The 17,763-nt window shown below is 47.1% G+C and overlaps 1 protein-coding gene across 1 annotated transcript in view; it reads left to right on the forward strand.

Moving 5' to 3' along the window:
• The first annotated feature begins 1,748 nt into the window (after nucleotides 1-1,748).
• The window catches only part of LOC135320998 (trafficking protein particle complex subunit 9-like), a 115,198-nt gene continuing 99,183 nt past the window's right edge, over nucleotides 1,749-17,763 (forward strand). The window contains exons 1-4 of the mRNA XM_064484261.1: nucleotides 1,749-2,192; nucleotides 6,018-6,260; nucleotides 8,290-8,433; nucleotides 8,538-8,854. The gene's annotated coding sequence lies outside the window, so the exon portion shown is untranslated. The remainder of the gene's footprint in view (nucleotides 2,193-6,017; nucleotides 6,261-8,289; nucleotides 8,434-8,537; nucleotides 8,855-17,763) is intronic.

Here is a 17,763-nt window from a genome sequence, read left to right on the forward strand (position 1 = left end):
AAAACTCAGTTGGTTTTCCACCAGCCGTGGGCAGGGCTGAGGAATAGCACTTTATTATTTTATAAAAAAAAAAAGAAGTCTTAAAACAGCACTGGGCACATAGGAGAGAGTCAATAAATGCTTCCTGGCTTAAATCAAAATTGATGGCTCAGTGATTCCATGGCTGCTGTATTTGCTGAGCTTGCTAATACTTTGCTCCATTACACATTTTTTTAACTGAAAAAGAAATACATGCATGTGGTTAAATAAATTCAAACAGAGCACAAAATTACACAAGTGAAAGAAGTTTTCCCTCATCCTCTCTTCTTTCAGCCCTCCCTGGAGATGCCACTGTTTACAATCCTTTGTGTGTTTTCCAGATATGCTATGCACATTCCGACCTATGTATGTAAATTCCTTTAAAGTATTACTTATTTTTAACTTAAAGGGATTTAAATCCTCAAGTGTCTTCTGCCCTGGTAGTAGAAAAGAACAAATCTGACTCCATATTAGATCTGTTCCTTTGACTTTAACCCTGTGCTCTGTCTCCTAGGCTTCATCTTGCTTGTAAAACAATGTTGCCTAGAGCCTAAAATATACAGGAGAGCCTATTTTGAAGGCTCTGACTTTAAGGATATTTAACACTTTTCCATTCATATAAAGATAACAATTTACATAATAGAAAATAACGTTTGTTTTGTTGGAGGTTTACAGGGATCTGACCCAGGCAGATAGCTGCAAGAACAAAGGATTCTAACAACAAAGAATTCCTACATCAAGAAGATTGCAAAAACCAAGCTCGTAGGAAAGAAGCCTGAATTCTGACTTGGGGAGATGGTTTTCCAGGACATTAGTTTGCCATCTAGGTCTACAGAAAGTTGCTATTCCATGCCCCAACACCTGGTCTCCCAACTTACTGGCCTGTTCTGCACTAAGGAGAATGAATTTGGACTCAGTAACACTCCTATCTTCCTAGCAAGCTGGGCACTGGAATTGAGGGCAGCTTTCCCACACCCAGGGACATACTGTGTGCCCTTGATGGTTCCCCGAGGGTGGGGTGTGGTTTACCCAGGAAGGATGGGGACTATGCACCAACACTCAGGCAGTATGCTCCTTCTGGGATCTGACCTCGTACCTCCCGCTCCCCGCCAGCACAACACCTGGGAGAGTGGAGGTAAGGCAGAGATATTGCCTGCCTGTGTCCCAGCGTGTAAAAGGGGAATAGGTACTCTTTCCAAGGTAGTTCTGAGCGACAACACCTGCGGGTGCTTGGTTCCCAGAGCAAAAGGAAACCCAGCTCCAATTTGGGGCAACGGGTGTGATCCCCGTAGGGGTCCTGCAGAGGCCTTGGGTGGAGGGCTGGACCAGGGAGGTAAAATATGAGCTGCGGGCCTTGAAGGGTTAGAGAAGTGTGCAGAGGCAGGACTGCTGCCTCCTTCAGGATGCCCCCAGAGTTAAAACTATTTCTCTCCATCTCTGCTACTCTCCTCCAACCTCCAGATCCCTGCCTTCTCTCTGCTCCTCCTGTCCATGTCTCTCCCTCCACTTTTCCCCTTCTCCCCTCCTCCTCCCATCTTCTCCGTCCCTCGCTTCCCCACCTTCTCTCGCAGAACCCAGAGAGGATCACTGGCCCTCCTGCGCATGCGCAGTCGGTGCCAGCTGGAACGAGGGTTGGAAGCTCCAGCTCCGAGCAGGGGATCGGCCCCAAATTCTGCTCAGCTCTTTCGCCTGGTAGGACTTTTTCTCCTGCCCCGGCGCCCCGGCCACAGCTTTCCAGGGCCAGGTGTGCACCTGCCGCCTCTCGCCCCAGCCGGGCTCCCCTGAGTCCGCGGCTGGAGTCCCTTTTCCCTCTCCCGCCCGCGAGTCCTCTCCTCCCGGGCTGCCTCTCCTCGGCCGCCGGCCCGTCCCCGCCCCTGGGCGGGCTGTGTCCCGGGCGGGCGGGTTCTGCGGACCCGGACGGGGCAGCTGGGACTGGGGCTGGCCTCCGAGCGGGGCTACTGCCCGCGTCCCCCCCCGGCTTTCCCTGCCCCGCGACCCCGGGGCTGCACTCGTCTCCCTTCCCCTCTCCCTGGGGGCCAGCTCAGTGTTGTGGGCGCTCCTCCCCGGGCTGAGAGCCTCCGGCTGTGAACCCCAGCTTCTCCGGGTGGAGTCGGGAAAAGGGAGCGTCAGTCCTGAGCGAGTTTCCGTCTCCTCCCTCAGTGTTTCTGCCCCAGGTAAGTACCTTGAACACTTTCACGTGTTATGATGGCAGTGCTTGATGATGTCACTGTTTTTATAGTGATAGGGATTACAGTGTTGAAAGCAAGGCTTGGTTCAGTTAAAAATGAGCTGAAGGCATGAGGCTGTGACATCCTCCATCTTTCCCTCTCCCAGGGTGAAATGTGTGACCGTCGATCTTAAAAAGATAGTTACAGTCCCTAACTAGCCCAGCCCAGCTAGGGTGTGTTAACAGGAACAGCACCACCAGAGGCGTTGGAGACTCAGGGACATTGCAGTCCTAAAGAGCTCCTGGCAAAATTCGGTTTGTTTTGGTTTTTTGGTTCTTCTTAAATTGTGGGGCAGACTAGTTGTATAGAGGGAAAAATAAATGTCAAGAAATATTTTTTCATTTAACTTCTTTATTGTGATATTGTTCACACACCATGAAGTCCACCCACTTAAATGCTAGAATTCAGCAGCTTTAGCATATTCACAGTGGTGCAACCATTAATATTCCAGAACGTTTTCATCACTTCAGAAAGACCAGTGGAAATGATTGACCTATCCACCCCTTCCCAGTGCTGGTTCTAAAGAAGATTCTTGGTTGTTCCTGACCATAAATTATCTTGTTACCCATAAAAAATCTGGTAGGAAATCTAAACAGAATTGTATTGAATCAGTCTATCAAAGCAAGAAGAATTAATGTCTTTATGGCATAAATTTCTTCTACCCATGAATATATCTCGGACCCTATATTTTCATATTTCCAGAGCCTGGCCCATGGGAAGTCCTCATTAATTGTTGGGTTTGTGAATGATGAGATTCTATACATCGTTAGTTGCAAACTGAAGCCTTTCACAGAAGAGAAAATAAACTCAATGAAGCCAAGTGACTCTCTGATGGTCAGAAAGAGTGACAGCCAGTGCTGGAGTGATCCAGTGGACTTGGTGTTTGTAACCTGAATTCTCCAGCACCTACAGCTAAGGGGATCAGAGTATTCTTTTATTTTTTCTAAATGGCGTTGCTTTTATTTTTACTTATTTTTTAAAATTATTTTTATTGAAGTGTAGTCAATTTAGAATGTTAGTTTCAGATGTACAGCAGAGATTCAATTATAAACATATGCATATGTATCTATATATCTTTTAGTTTGTTTTTAGTACAACTCATTACAAGAAATTGAATATAGTTCCCTGTGCTATATAGTAGGTCCTTGTCATTTATTTTATATTTATTAACGTGTATCTGTTAATCCCCCTTTTCCTGCCTGCTAACCACAGTTTGCTTTCTATGTCCATGAGTCTATTTCTAGCAGCACCGTTTTTGCTAGTAATATATGCTGGTTGGCTGCTTTCAGTTTCAGTAATTCCACCTTATCTGTGGGCATTTTCCTTCTGGTGGGCCTGTGTGTGGTTTGCTCACGTGATATAAGAGTTGTGTATTTGGGAGAACCCCAGGCCTCGTGTAGTGCCTGGTACAGAGTGCCCACTGAGCTGATGCTTGAACTGAGAAAAAAAAACAAAGTAAATGTTGGAATTTCCACTATGGTTGAGACTTCCAGGTTTCTATAACCTGTTTATCGCACATTAATGTTGGCTGCACCCATACTGGGTAATTTGGTGGAACTTCATGGTATGATGGTGTAGAGACGGGGCTTTGTATGCTTCTTCTCTTTCCGTTTTCTAAGACTCATTCTCCTGGGCCTTCCAGATCCTCCCCCAGAAGTGCCCATGGCTGGCTTGGTGCTGCGCTGAGGCAATATATGTTAATAAGGCCCTTTCCTCATCTCTTCTGAGCCTCCGTTTCCTTCTCTGCACAATGAAGACTTAGACTAGAAAAGTGCTTTTCAGTTTCTTTTAAGCCATGTTTCCTTTGAGAAACAGAAAATACAAATCTCTCCTCCCATTCAACATATAGATTTTGACACATCCAAATTGTGACATAGCTCTTTGTGGAAAATTGAAGTGATTGTGATTCCAGGTGGCACAGAAAAGAGTCTTCAGAGATTTATTGCAGGGAGAGGGCAGGAAAGGGGCAGTATATCCCACTTTCTAGTGTGAGCACTGGAACAGGGGCTTGGGTTTAAATACGGTGTCCGACGTGGCCACTCTCTAATTTTTTTTTTTTTAACTCTCTCTAATCTTGCACAATGTGATAAACCTCTCTCCCTCAGTTTCTTAATGCGTCAAGTTGGGGTGATAATAATTTAAGTGTTTTGTGGAACATTATACACATAAGACATTTGTTTCTCGGTAGAAACAAAACCTGCGAGGGAATAAGGGATTTCTTTAAAAAAAAAAAAAATCTTGTCCACAGCACTCTGTCAGTGTCTATTTTGAAGTTCCTTGAGGGTGAGTGTTGGGTCTAAAGTCCATCGTGGGACAGGTGGCCCATGGGTCTGTGTGCCGCAGATTGCCCCCTCCTCCCCAGTCCTCTTCCTCTCAGTCCAGGATGAAGTTCCCTAGTAGATTTACACAGAGATCTTGTGGAAATGGCTTTTCATTTTATTGTTTCAAGAAGAAGGGCTGCCATCATGATCTCTGTAGACAGGTTTTGGTGGCCTGAAGGCTATGCAATTACGTTTTCCTATTTAATATAAAGAAAAAAATTACAAGTACAAAATTAGTCCTACGGTGGTGGCAGGGGTTCTTGAAAGTGGGGACCATTAGCTTTGTTAGTTTCAGGTGCAGGGGCCTCTGGCCATGAGGACACATCATCGTGCTCTGAAGTTGGAGGGACCAGTGGGCTCAGTGGGAATGTTTACTGAGTGTATCTCATGGGCTGGGCATTGACCTATTTGTACTGTGTGTTCCTTATTTGAGACAGTGAGCTCGTTTAACCTCAATAGCCTCTTTAATAAATTAGACTTTTTAATTTTGAGATATAATGTAGATTCCCATGTAGTTGTAAGAGATAATATGGAGAGGGCCTACGGACTTTTTGCCCAAATTTCTTTAAAGGTTCCATCTTGCAAAGTTGGGATACAATTCAGTAATGACTCACTAACCCTTTGAGGTTTGTGTTATTGCCCTCATTTCTATTCATGATTAAACTGGGGTTAAGAGGAGCACACAGGCCTGCCCAGGTCACCCATGGTTAGTGTAGAGTCGGGTGAAACGTGGGCTTGGAAATTCCAGGCAGTACCAACATGATGCTCTGTGGCAGGGAGCAGCATTCACTTTGCTTGTTTATTCATTCATTCAACAAGCATTTATTGAGTAAACTCTGTGGGTCAGATGCTATCATAGTTTTATCTGATTCTTCAGCACTATGGAGAATCCGGTAATGTTTCCTTCTTTTTTTAATCTGAGAAAATTAGCTCTGAGAGGTTATAAACCCCCCAAAGGGAATATAGCTCATAAATGAGGGATAGTAAATTTGTACATTTCCTTCTTTTTATGCAGGTGGTAACCTAGGCATTTTACATTTGTAAAGTTCCATAATCCAGATATATTCTTGTAAGGCAAGGATTTTTTTTTAATTGAAGTATACTCATGTTTACAAAGTTGTGTCAATTGCAAGGTGTTTATTTTTTCTTGAATTTGGAATTCAAAATTATTTTTTGAGGGGGGTAAATAGGTGAATTTATTTGTTTCATTTTTTTTTAAAATGAGGTACTGAGGATTCAACCCAGGACCTCATACATGCTAAGCATGTGCTCTACCACTGAACTGTACTCTCCTCCCCAAAGCAAGTTTTCTTATCAAGTATTCTGCATCTTAGGAGTTCAAATAAATTGGAGTTGAAATCCAGGTCTTTTGATCCTACTGTGTTTCTTTGCATTATATCCTGCTGAGGGGTGTGGAAGCAGTTCCTTTATTCATTCCTTTATTCAGCAGTTTTGAGCATTGACTTTGCATCAGGGCCTGGCTAGGTGCTTGGAAACAGAAAACAAGAAATGACCCTTTTCTGCAGAGGGCGGAAGCCTAGACCAAAAGCTGCCTAATGTGATCCGAGCTGCGGTAGCCATGTGCAGACGCTGAGGACAAACTGTACCCACGGCTTTGCTTGGGCTTCCCCTGCCTTCTGACTGGTACACACCACGTCACCGCAACCCAGTGAGGCCCGCAGCCCGCAGCACAGTATGTACCTCGGTCTCCTCTTCCCTCTCGTCAGGGCCTGCAACATGAACATCCCTGACTACATGCAGTGTGCTTAGGACCACCAGACTCTCCCCGTGGTGGTCCAATCCGTGGGGATCATCGCAGAGGAGAATTTCTTTTGCATCTATAAGCGAATCTCCTTGGTGAGGCAGATCATCCCTTGCGGCTCGCAGTGGGCACTCTGTATCCACTACAGTCACCACTATGCGCCCGAGAATGGGTGGAGCGACTTCCAGACCCACCGCAAGGTCGTGGGCCTTGTCACCATTACCGACTGCCTCTTGGACAAGACCTTCGAGAAGCTCCACGTGCAGAGGAGCTGTATGGCACCACGCTCTATGACTCTCGGCTCTTTGTCTTTGTGCTGCATGGGGAGGTGGCCGAGCAGCCGCGCACCGACGTGGCCTTCAATTTACGAGGACTGCAGGGTGGTGGAGAAGAGGATCGAGGACTTCACTGAGTCTCTCTTCATCATGCTCAATTCCAAGTGGCTGGACTGTGCATCCGACAAGACTGGGGATAAGATCCTCCTTCTCTACATCCTGTTTGAGAAGGAGGACTTTGTGGGATTGGACGCAGAGAGCAGGAAATTCTACCAGGATGCCCGGACACCCTGGCTGTGTGAAGGGTTGCTTCCCTACATCCAGAAAGGGATCAGCAAGGAGGAGGGCTGTCTTGTAGCCAAGGCGTGAGGGAGGTGAAACCCGCCGGTTTTCAGACGTTTAAAAGTGAATCCGCCTTTGTATCAGAGAGATTCTTTTAGGGTTATTATGGACACTTACTCCCGCTTTTCAGCCAATTCCCCTGGTGTGACCCCTGGAGTTGCTGTCCAATAGAGTAGCCAAAGCCACTGATGCTAGGAGAGCTGGGGAGGAGGCTGCTCTGAGCTGAGATGTGCTGTAGGTCAAATGCACATCAGACGCTGAGACTTGTCTAGTAAAAAGAATGTAAACTATCTTGTTTCTTTCTTTATTGATTACATGTCAAAATGATAGTATTTTACATACTGTAGAATAAGTAAGATATGTTCTTAAAATCAGTTTCTAGGGTTTTTTTTGGGGAGGTTACATTTTTAAATGTGGCAACTGGGAAATTTTCTTTACATGGCTGTCATTTCATTCCTGTTGGACAGCATGTCCTGGGACAGTCTCATCCCTTTGCTTATAGATGTCATGCTGAATCCTGAGACGCAGAATGAGGTGCTGGTTGAGCTGGGGGTGGAGACAGGGTCTCCTGCCTCCCAGGTCCAGCACCTGCACGGCTCAGGCCCTCTCTCCCTGCCTGACAACCACCATGCCAATTTAGGACTACAGAAACACTGCCAGGGGCTTCCAAATGAGCTCCTTACGCAGGGAAAGGCGTGTCACGGAGCATGGGGCACAGCAGGGAAAGATTCGTCCTCACTTTGTCCCTGTGATTAGGTCAACGGACCCACTTTGCCTTGGAAGTGCAGACGAGCTCTTCTGGGCTGCCTAACCCCCCACATTCTGCTCTGTTTCCCTGTGTATCTATCGAGATGTCCCTCGGGCAGAAGAAGGTGAGATGCTTTTGCCGAGAGGTGGTCCCCCTTTGCTGGGGAGAGTGTGGGAATCTGTGCCCCCCCGACCTACGGCCTCGGGCCTTGAGTCTGGAGAGGGCTCATGGCGGTCCCACGGGTGTCGGTCGGAGGGCCTGGCACGTGCTGCCGGGCCTGATGTGGAGGAGGTTTTCTGCGATTCTCTGTGAGTCTAAAATCAGATTCTACTTTCTGGTTGTTGGTAAGTTGGAGGAGAAGATGCCAGAGAATTGATAAAAAGAAAGTCCAGACCAGTCCTGTGAGTGACAGGCACAGGGGACCCGAGTCCCACCTGCTTGTGGTGCCTGGCGGGCTCTGGATGAATTTTCACTTCCTCCCCGGACATACCTCTATATCTTAAGGAAGGGGCGAGGCATGTCGTGGCCATGACCTGTACTTGTCCTCACAGGGCCCCGTGATCTACACGGCTTTCTCCCTTTCTGCTTCTTGTAGATGAGCTGGCAAATGTAGTGGCCTGGGCAAAGCTGAGGACACAGATGCCAGCACCGTGCCACTCCCAGGCTGGCTCCATTCCCTTCACCTGTCACCTCCTGCTGAGTCCCCAGGCGTCAGTCAATGTCGGTACATCGGTGCAACGTAAGCAGGGACCAACATCTCCCCCTGGACAAAATGGTGGGTGAGCAGTGGAAGCCTGGAGCCCTGCCCCAGCCCCCTGACCAGTGCCTCTTCTTTTGTCACAGGAGGCACTGGTGACATGTTTGCTCAGCAACTGCTTGGCTCTGAGTCTGCAGACCCAACAGAGAATGCCAGCTTGTTTTTGCCTTTTGAATTCTGTCCTTGGGATTTGGCGGAGTAGCTGGTTGTGTGCTTAGCCCATAGTGGTTGACACCGTCACCATTGTTTACCCAGAACCTTGTGTACCAGGCATGGCTCCCGGCATCAAAATACAGCAGCGCATTAAACCTCCCTCCTGGTGGGTCTGTCTGTTTTGGTACCGTAAGGGCTCAGCCACCATCTGAACGTCAGTGAAGTAACGCGGCCTGTGATCTCGGGTCAAGTAAGTTCTCCTCCAGTCACTTTTACTCCATTGTTGCTTTTACTATTACACAGTCATTAATTTTTTAAACAATGCTTTGGTGCAGGAACAGAGCCTAATTCTCTCCTGTTACTCTTGGTGGGAGTGAGTAAAATTGTCCAGCTTGAAATGCGACCACATTTTGTAGCTCAAAAGCTGTTTACTCGCATCTAGGTGAAGTTTAGGTTTGGGGCGCTGACCACGTTGGGGTCCCCCGGCAGCGCCGCTCGCCTCAGGCCCCTGCCTTCCCTGGAACAATAGGTGAGGGTGGGTCTCACCGTCCCCTCGTCCCTGTCCTCACCAAACTCACCTAAATTCTTGTAATTGCTGTCAGTTATTTTTGTTCTCATGTGTTTCTAATTTTCGCTGTTCCTCTTTTCCTTTTTCTATTTCCCTTTCTATCTTGTACCGCCCTGTGAGCATGTTGTTGCGTCTGAAATGTGGACTGTGCACACCCTGCATTGGAAATAGCCAGATTGTCCTCCGTGCTGTCCCCATCGCTTTAAAAAGCAAAAACCTTAACAGTTGCCTTGATCCATATATTATCCTAGTCATCTTTTTATTTTCTAGTTTTTTGGAATTTTTGCTTTGTTAGCACATCACCCACTGGTGTTTGATACCTGTTAAAATCCTTGCTTTGAGGAACCAGTTTGGTCCTCCTTATGTTTGGTGACAAATGCGCCCTTATTAAATTTGTTTGATTGTTTTGAAGAAGTGAGATGCGAATTGATTTAGGCGGCTGCTGAGGGATTTTTTTCATGGAGTACTTAAACTTGGAAAGTCAAAATCTGCAGCATCTTCCTTGATTCTGGCTTTCACACAAACGTGCTTGGCACGAGGATCCGGGCTGTCGCTGTGTGACGTGCGTGACGGAGCTTCCTGGCCGGTGGTCACTGGTGAGAAAGTGGCAGGCTCGGAGATGAGCAGCTGCAGGGGATGCTGTTGGAGGAAGCAGTCACCGGTTTTATGTTTTTTGTTTTTTGTTTTTGCATTCACCATCCCCGTGCCATTTACTTTACTTTGCCTTCATAGAGAGGCAGGAGCGGGTCTAAACTCCATGCCACTCTTATTTTCCCTTTACGAGGCTGGTTTTTCTGAGTATCAGAACAACATGGCCTTCTCCTAAGTAGCTGGCTCACTTGGATCTGGTGGACACAGGGACCGCTAAAGGGGACTGTAGCTTCCTCTCTGCTCCAGCCAGTGGGCTTTCAGAGCCGGGTCTGTGGTTTGCCTCAGCAGCCATGCAGTCCTCCCTGCACCAGCCTTTACTATTAACCCATGATGGCAGTAAGTAGCTGACTCCGTGTCTGTTGCAGATGACGTCCACCACTGACGGCCGTGTCGTTAGTTTGCGGTAGTGAGTCTCCAACACCCTATTCAGCTGTGAAGTGACCTTGCATTCTCACCCACACCCTGGTTCATCTCACCCGGGGGAAGTGTTTGGCCACCACCGTCATGCTGGCCATGAGACCTTGTTTCTCCTTTCATGCCCTGGTCCAATTGTGGACACTTCATCCTTCACTGACTTGGTCTCGCTTGAGACAGGCCAGACGTTCTGAAAGAGCCCATCACATTCTGGGGGGGAACAGAACACAAGAATCGCAAGTAGGAGTCTAGGCTCTCTGGGTTGGCAAATGCAGGCTGGGATCTGTGAAGGCTGTGCTGTGCCCTGAACACAGGCCTTTCCCGTGGCTCCCGAGAGCCCAGGGGTCCGAGTGAGAACAGCCTTGCCTGGGTTCCCCCATCCTCATCTGCTCACTGGCAGGTGTGTCTGCTAACTAGGAACTCCCCCAAACCTCGGGCCCTTCAAATTTCAGACCACAGGAGAACCTTGAGTCCCTTCTCCTGGGCCTCCTTTGTGAGAATCCAGTGCCTTCTGAGGTGACCAGAGGCAGGAGATGCCTCCCCCTCCAGGGAGCTCTCTTCGGAGGACTGTGATGCACTGCACCTTGCTGTCAGCTTGTGGGGTTCCATCCGTGGTCCTTGCAGAACCAGACTTGAGACTGGCTTAGCAATAGAAATGACAAGACTGATTCCAGGGCAGGGCCGGGGGGAGGAACAGGGGAAATTGAATGTGAACTCAAACACCTAGGTGGGTTCTGGGTCTGTTACTAAAATCGGGAGCCTGGGAGGTACCTGCCAGGAATCGAACTCTAGAGTAAATGGTGGACATGAGGCATTTTTAAGATTCCATTTGTCATCCAAGTTAGGACTTCAAAGAGGCACTTGGGTCTATGGCCCCGGGGCTCAGGTGAAGGAGCCGGACTAGAGATACACGTTGGGAGTCGTCATTCTTAGCTGGTGTTCACAGCCGTGCAGGTGGATGAGCTCATCTCGAGAGGTGCAGACTGAGGCTGAGGCGGGTCAGGGCTGTGCCTGGGTTGGAGGAAAGCCCAGACCATGCAGCTTTGGCGTGTCACTCAGTGGCGTTTGGGATTTTCAGAGCAATGGCATTTATCCTTAAGGGTCTTGGGGGTGGGCAGGGCCACCCAGGAAGAAATCTGAATGGAGGGTTGTGGCCACGCGTGCGCGTCTGGGGATGATGCAGAGGCTGCATGTTCCAGGAGGGGAACCTCCTCGGAAGATGGAGTCGGAGTGGGGAGTGTTGAGAAGGTAGTCACACTCACCTGTGAGGGAGGGACAGAGGCCTAGGGAGTCTCCACCCTAGCGGACTCTCTTTCCCACGAACAAAAGGCCAGCAGACAGAAGATTTGAGGTGAGAAGGAGCCAAAGTGGAGAATGGTGGTTGGACAGTTCTGGAATAGTCTCCCTGCAAAATAGAGTTAAAAAAAACCCAGACTCTTAAGAACATTGATAGTGACGTTGGAGGAGATAGTTCTTTTTCTGGCCTCCTAAGGGTAAGACATGTATCCGGGGATACACAGAAGAATCGGGCAGTCTGGACGGGGCTTGACCCTTACCAGTGGGAACAGGGCAAGTTTAAAGGGGGAGAAGGGCAGCGGAGGGAAACTAGCCAGGTCTCGTATCAGGTAGCAGTCGGCAGCCCTACTTGCGTGTTGCATTCACATCCGTGCCTCCCAGGTGGGCGGTGGCAGCCCCCTTTTGCAGTTTGGGAAGCCTTCTCAGAGGGGTTAAGGAATTGGTCCATTTCGCGGCTAGTAAATGCTGTAGCAGGATTCAAGCAGGGCCTTGTCAGACTTCAAGGGCATGTTCTCTCTACTAATTCCGGTACCTCCCTGTTGTACCTGGATTGGTGAATTGGGTCAGTATTGGAGCCTTTCACAAAAAGTACGATTTAAGTGCCTCAGGACTCTTTCCCAAAGCTCAGTGTTCTCTAATGGTTCAGAAGCACCGCAGTGCTTTTCGCCCCACAGAGGTAAGGTCTAACTATTTTGACGATGACGTGGTTGCAAATGATGTACAGGTGCAAAACCCGACTTAGCAGCTTCTGAAGGGAAACTCTCCAGTTCTTCCTTGATAGGCTTTCTTCCACGGGATGTAACCTGCTGCAGCGTAGGTCTGAGCTTTCTGTATGGAGTGAGGGTTTGTTATCCAAAGTTAGCAAATAAGGGTCAGATGGAGAAAATCGACGTTAACAATTTATTTTGGGGTTTCATTAGACAAGATGCACTATCGCTTAATGGCCCATATAATGTAAGTAATTGAGTACAGAACATTGCATTCCTTACTTTCTAATGAGAGCTGTCTTGCATCGTAAGGTTGTCTGCTTTGGAACTTCAGCTCAGCCAGTAGGGCACCTGTCAGTGTGTTGGTGTGATTGCATTTACACAGTGCATGTAATCTGGGCTTCCTCTGCCCCAAACACTCCAGTGCAGAATCATAGGCTGTAGCCATCACTTAGTTATACAAATACTTCTACAACTATATGATACAAAAAAAAAAAAAAAAACAAAAAAACAAAGAGAGAGAGAGAGAGAGATTGCCTTTATCAAATTTCCTTTGATTTTAACTGCAAACTGTTGTTGAGCAGCTCTGGTTTCCTTTGGATATGAATATGTACATTTCTTTGCATGTAACTTGGATTTTAGACTAGAACACCAACCTCTTGCTTTCCATGAGCCACAAAAATCATAGCCAAATGACATAAGTATTAAACATTTTATTCTTTTCTTCTGAGACAGAATCCTTGAATCTGGGACTTGGGCTGTGATTTTGCTTTTGCTCTTCCCACCCCCCTTATCGTCTCACTCCTTTTTCCCACGTGGCCTCCAAGAGTTCATGGTCTCAGAGGAGCAGGTGGACAAACACCAGTTGGTCGCCAAGCAGTCCTGCTGTAGAGGGAGCCCAGCCAAGAGCTAAAGGACATCATCAGAGAGGGCTTCCTTGAAGAAATGGGCTCTACATTCAGTTATGAGGACAGAGTAAGAGTCAGCCAGGAGAAGGAATCAAGAGGGTGACTCAGGTTGCAGGAGCAGCCCGGGTAGAGGCCTGGAGGCTTGTGGGGTGGGGACCCGGGGAGAGTGCACTGTGTGGTCCAGGGTGGAGGGTGCCCCTGTTTGGGAGGACACGAGTGGGCCTAGGGATGGAGGGTTTAGGAGGAGCTTGGTTTTTTACTAGAATTGACACAGAAGAGGCAGTGAAGGGTGTCAGCAGAAAGTGACCCTCAGGAGAGGTACTCCTGGTTTTGCTTCTGATGTTCTACAGAAAGAAGGGGTCGGGGTGGGCGAGAGCAGCTCTGCCCGTCCCTTTGAGACCCACCCCTTCATTCATTTATTCATAACACATGCAATTCTGAGTGTCCAGGGGAGAGAGGTGGACTCACAGTAGTAAGCAAAATGTATTGCTTCTTGAGAGTTTAGCATTGTCAGAAGTTGTCTTAGCGTAGAATGTTCTAGGAACACAGCAGGGGCACCTAACCCAAAGTGTAGAGGTTCGAGGGAAGGAAGGCTCCCTTGACAAACAGTCAAAATGGGCTTGGAGGCAAGTGGGAAGAAGCAGCAGGTCAGGGGGCGCCTGAGGTCATTGGGGACCTGGGTACTGAGGTGAGGCTGGGCGAGCAGCATCGGGGGTGGGGCTAGAACTCTACCAGGGAGCCTCTGAAGGGTTTGAAGTGGGGGTGATGTAATCAAATTTGTGCTTTGGGAAGGCTGTCCTGGCTGTGTGTGTGTGTGTGTGTGTGTGTGTGTGTGTGTGTGTGTTTGTGTGTGTGTGTGTGAAGCAGAGTAGAGGGGGAGAGTGCCACCAACTGGGAGGGTCATTAGAAGACCTTTGACAGGCTGGGGGTCCACCAGTGGGAGAGGGGCGTCGGGGCTGCTTGGGGACGGCAGGGGCAGTGTGAATGCCGGATTTCCTCATGGGGAGAGCTTATTAACGGGGACCCCCTAGCGGCACCTTGTGGCTGGAAGAAAACGGATGCAACCAGGTGTACTTTTCTCTTCTTCCCTGCATTATGTGATGATATTAGCTCAGCCAACATTTGGAACAGAAGAGCTAAGTTTCAGGGTAGCACAGGACATTGTTGAGCTCGTTCGAGTGAGATCTGATAGGATTTAGTTTTGTGTTGAGATCTGCATGTTCACTTAGCTAGAAACGTCCCGTCTTTTGGATTTCCATAGGGGTATTTATTCTTGATAAAGATTGCTTTCTTGGTGAGAGGAAATTTAATACAGCTGCTGTGTTTCTCAAAAAAATCTTATCTTTTAAGAAATTTAATATTCAAAAGAATAGCAAAATTTAAAAATGATAAAGTAAGGCTTTGGTGTAGTTTCTTTGGTTTCTGAGTTAATGTAGAGTTTGAGCCTTTGCATTACTTAAATAGCACATCCTTGTCAGTATTTAAAGAGCTGTTAGTGAGCGCCCCAGGACCCACTTCTCAAAGCATCATTAAATCTTGCTCTGAAATAGTGAAGTCATAAAGGTCTTGTTGGCAGAAGCCAAATAGTTGGTTTATAATTTGCAGCATAGCACCCTTTATAAAATAATAATAGGTTCAAAATTAAGAAAGTGGAAAATAATTGATTTTTTTAAAGCTGAAACATAATCTTTCTTGTGTTAATGTTGCAACTGGAAATTTCGAAAAGAAAAATCCTACTGTAATATCATCTACGTGGAATACATATATGTCTATCACGTTTGCAATGTAACTGCACAGTGGTTTTTGAAGTCAGGACCATTCCAGCTGAGTTACTGGCAGTGATGGTTGCTGGTTTTCAATGGAAGACCCTAAATTTGCCTTCTTAGCTTTATTCTTTTCTTTTCTGTTCTCTCTCTCTCTCTCTTTTTTTTTTTTTTTTTTTTTTTGTAGTGAGAGGGCTCAGTAGTGCTTTGCCAGCATGATTTTGGGGCAATTTGGGGGCAGATATCGTGCAGAAGCAGTGAGATATTTCCATGCATTTTACTTTCCGGACATCACCATGGAACATGTGGGGGTTTGTGCCTGCAGGCCGGGATGCTGCAGAACTCCCTGGTCCATCACCTTTATGTCTTGGAGCTGCTCCAGTCAGTGAATGACTTTCTGTGGCTTGGAGGTAAGGTGATCTGATGCAGATGATCAGATGTGTAACTAAGTACTGTTACTTGAAATAGAAAACCTATCAAAAATGGCTCTAAAATACAGGATGAGGGAGGAGAATTGGCTGAGCTGCTTGCATGGGGAATATTCTCAGGTGACTCCCTCATTGTGTCTCCTGTCACTCCCCCCCCAGCCCTGCACGGCAGTCATCGTGAAGCAAGCATGCACTTTCTCAGAAACGCGCTGAATTTCTTTGTGCCTCTGTTTGTTGGCTTTTTTTTTTTTTTTGAAAGCACATCTTGCCCTTTGCTTAAATGCCATCCCTGCCTAGTCACCTCTTACACTCATTCGTCTGGAGCTCGTCCATACATAGCTGCTGAATGGATGAACAGAATGTAGTATCTCCATGTAGTGGAACATTATTCAGACGTAAAAGTGAATAAAAAAGAAAAAATAAATAAAGGGGAATATGAAAAAGGCCACCTGCTCTGGGAAGTCCACACTGACTGCTCAACCCGCCCTTTTCCCTTTGAAACCCAATCACTTATGCTCCTCTCTACTCTTTTTGATAGTACTTACCACCTTCTAATAAACTTTAACACTTTCAAAAAAAAAAAAGAGAGATGCTGATACCACTTCAACCTGGACGAGCCTTGATAACAGCACGTTAAGTGAAAGGAACCAGACACAAACGGCCACATATTGTTGAATTCAGTGATCTGAAATGCCCAGAATAGGCACATGCAGAGGCAGAGGGCAGGTGATGGTTGCAAGGGGTTGGGTGGAGGGGGGTTGGGGAGTGATTGCTAGTGGCAGGGGTGTTCTTCTGGGATGATGAAGTGTTCTGGAAATAGATGGTGGTGAGGGCTGCACAACCGTGAGTGTGCAGAAGACTGCTGAGCGCTGTCTCTGGGAGTGCCTGTGGTTGGGGGCGGGTTTATTTTGTTCTCATCCGTGAAGAGTCATCTTGTGCTGAGGCCATTCTACTCCTGTGAGTGGTGAGGGTCAGAGACTTTGCAGATTCATGTGTTATTTTCCCACTTGCTGAGTGTAGGCAAAAAAGTTTTAAGCCTGAGAAAGTGCTCCATCTGCAGAAACGTCTTTTAGTTTTGCATGGTGTAAAATTCTTGAGAGCTTTTTAATCGTTGAGGACAGCCTGTGGGGGGGAAACAGCCCGTGAATCCTGGGTGAGTCCCGGAAGAGCTGCGCTTCCCTCCCTGACACGGGTGGGGATTTCACCCCCGTTCAGGCAGTGAAGGGCCCAGACCCGAGAGCGGAGTTGACAGTCGTGAATATTTACATGTATCTGCTGCTTCATCTTGGATATTAATTTCAAGCTGAGTCAGTATGTGGCGGCAGCCTCATCCTACGTCAGGAATCTATAGTATCTGCTCTTTGAGGTGAAGACCTGACAGACTTGATTATTTAACAGTCTCCCTTGAATTGATATGTCAGATTCCTTTGTCAATAATAGAACAGCAGAATTATAGACGTCCTTTATTGCCAATGTGACCTGGAGCAGGTTTAGTCTCTGTGCCTCAGTGGCCTTATCTTCGGTTGGGGAAGATGATAACAGTGCTTCCCTCAGAGGGTCTGGTGAGGGGGGAGTGAGAAGCACAAAGGGAGGACTTACACGTGATGCTCATGAATGACCGAATTTAGTGCTCCCAGCCTGGTGAGGCCTCAGGGGCAGAGATGGCAGAACAGACCATTCGTAGCCGGAGCTCGATCCGTGTTGGCAGCTGTTATGATCAGGATCACCCCTGTGGGTTATCAGGCAGTTTTAAGACTTGGTAATATGAATTCATGAATAATGTTAAAAGATTAGACAACTCAGATCCGGTTTACATAGTTCTCAAGATTTCCTGTGAGAAATGGATATTTTTTTCCCCATCTTAAATCTGAGTTGATTCTCTAAAAAAATTCTGCATTCCTCCACCTTTTTGAGTTAATTCTCCATTTCTTAAAAAAAAAGTTTTTAAATGGAGTTACTGGTGTCTGAACTGAGGGCCGCATGCATGCTGAGCACATACTCTCTCAATTGAGGTATAATCTCCCCCCTGATTTTTTTTAAACTTTACTTTCTTTGTATGCAGAGGTTAGTGACCTCTAATTCTTTTTCTGGAGACTTGTCCATGAACCTGTAAATCTATAATTAGTGGACAAAATTTGATTTATTAAAAAAATCAATGGAACATTCTGCAATCCATTCAAAAGGAAATGCTCATTGACATAAAATGTTTCTCCTTTATGGTGATTTCTAATTTTTGGTCTGCCTTAACTTATTAAAAGTAATCCTCATCATCATAATGACCAAGATTGTTCTGAGTGGACACTTACCTAAGGCTAAAATGCTTTCCTCATGTTTTAATTCATAGCAGGTGTTTAAGGGTAGGTATCAGTGTCTCCTTTTCTGCAGCTGAGGGGTTGAGAGACGGGGCAGCTTGTCCCAAATCTC

This window comes from Camelus dromedarius, unplaced genomic scaffold, assembly GCF_036321535.1.
Source record: "Camelus dromedarius isolate mCamDro1 unplaced genomic scaffold, mCamDro1.pat HAP1_SCAFFOLD_200, whole genome shotgun sequence".
Classification (NCBI taxonomy): domain Eukaryota; kingdom Metazoa; phylum Chordata; class Mammalia; order Artiodactyla; family Camelidae; genus Camelus; species Camelus dromedarius.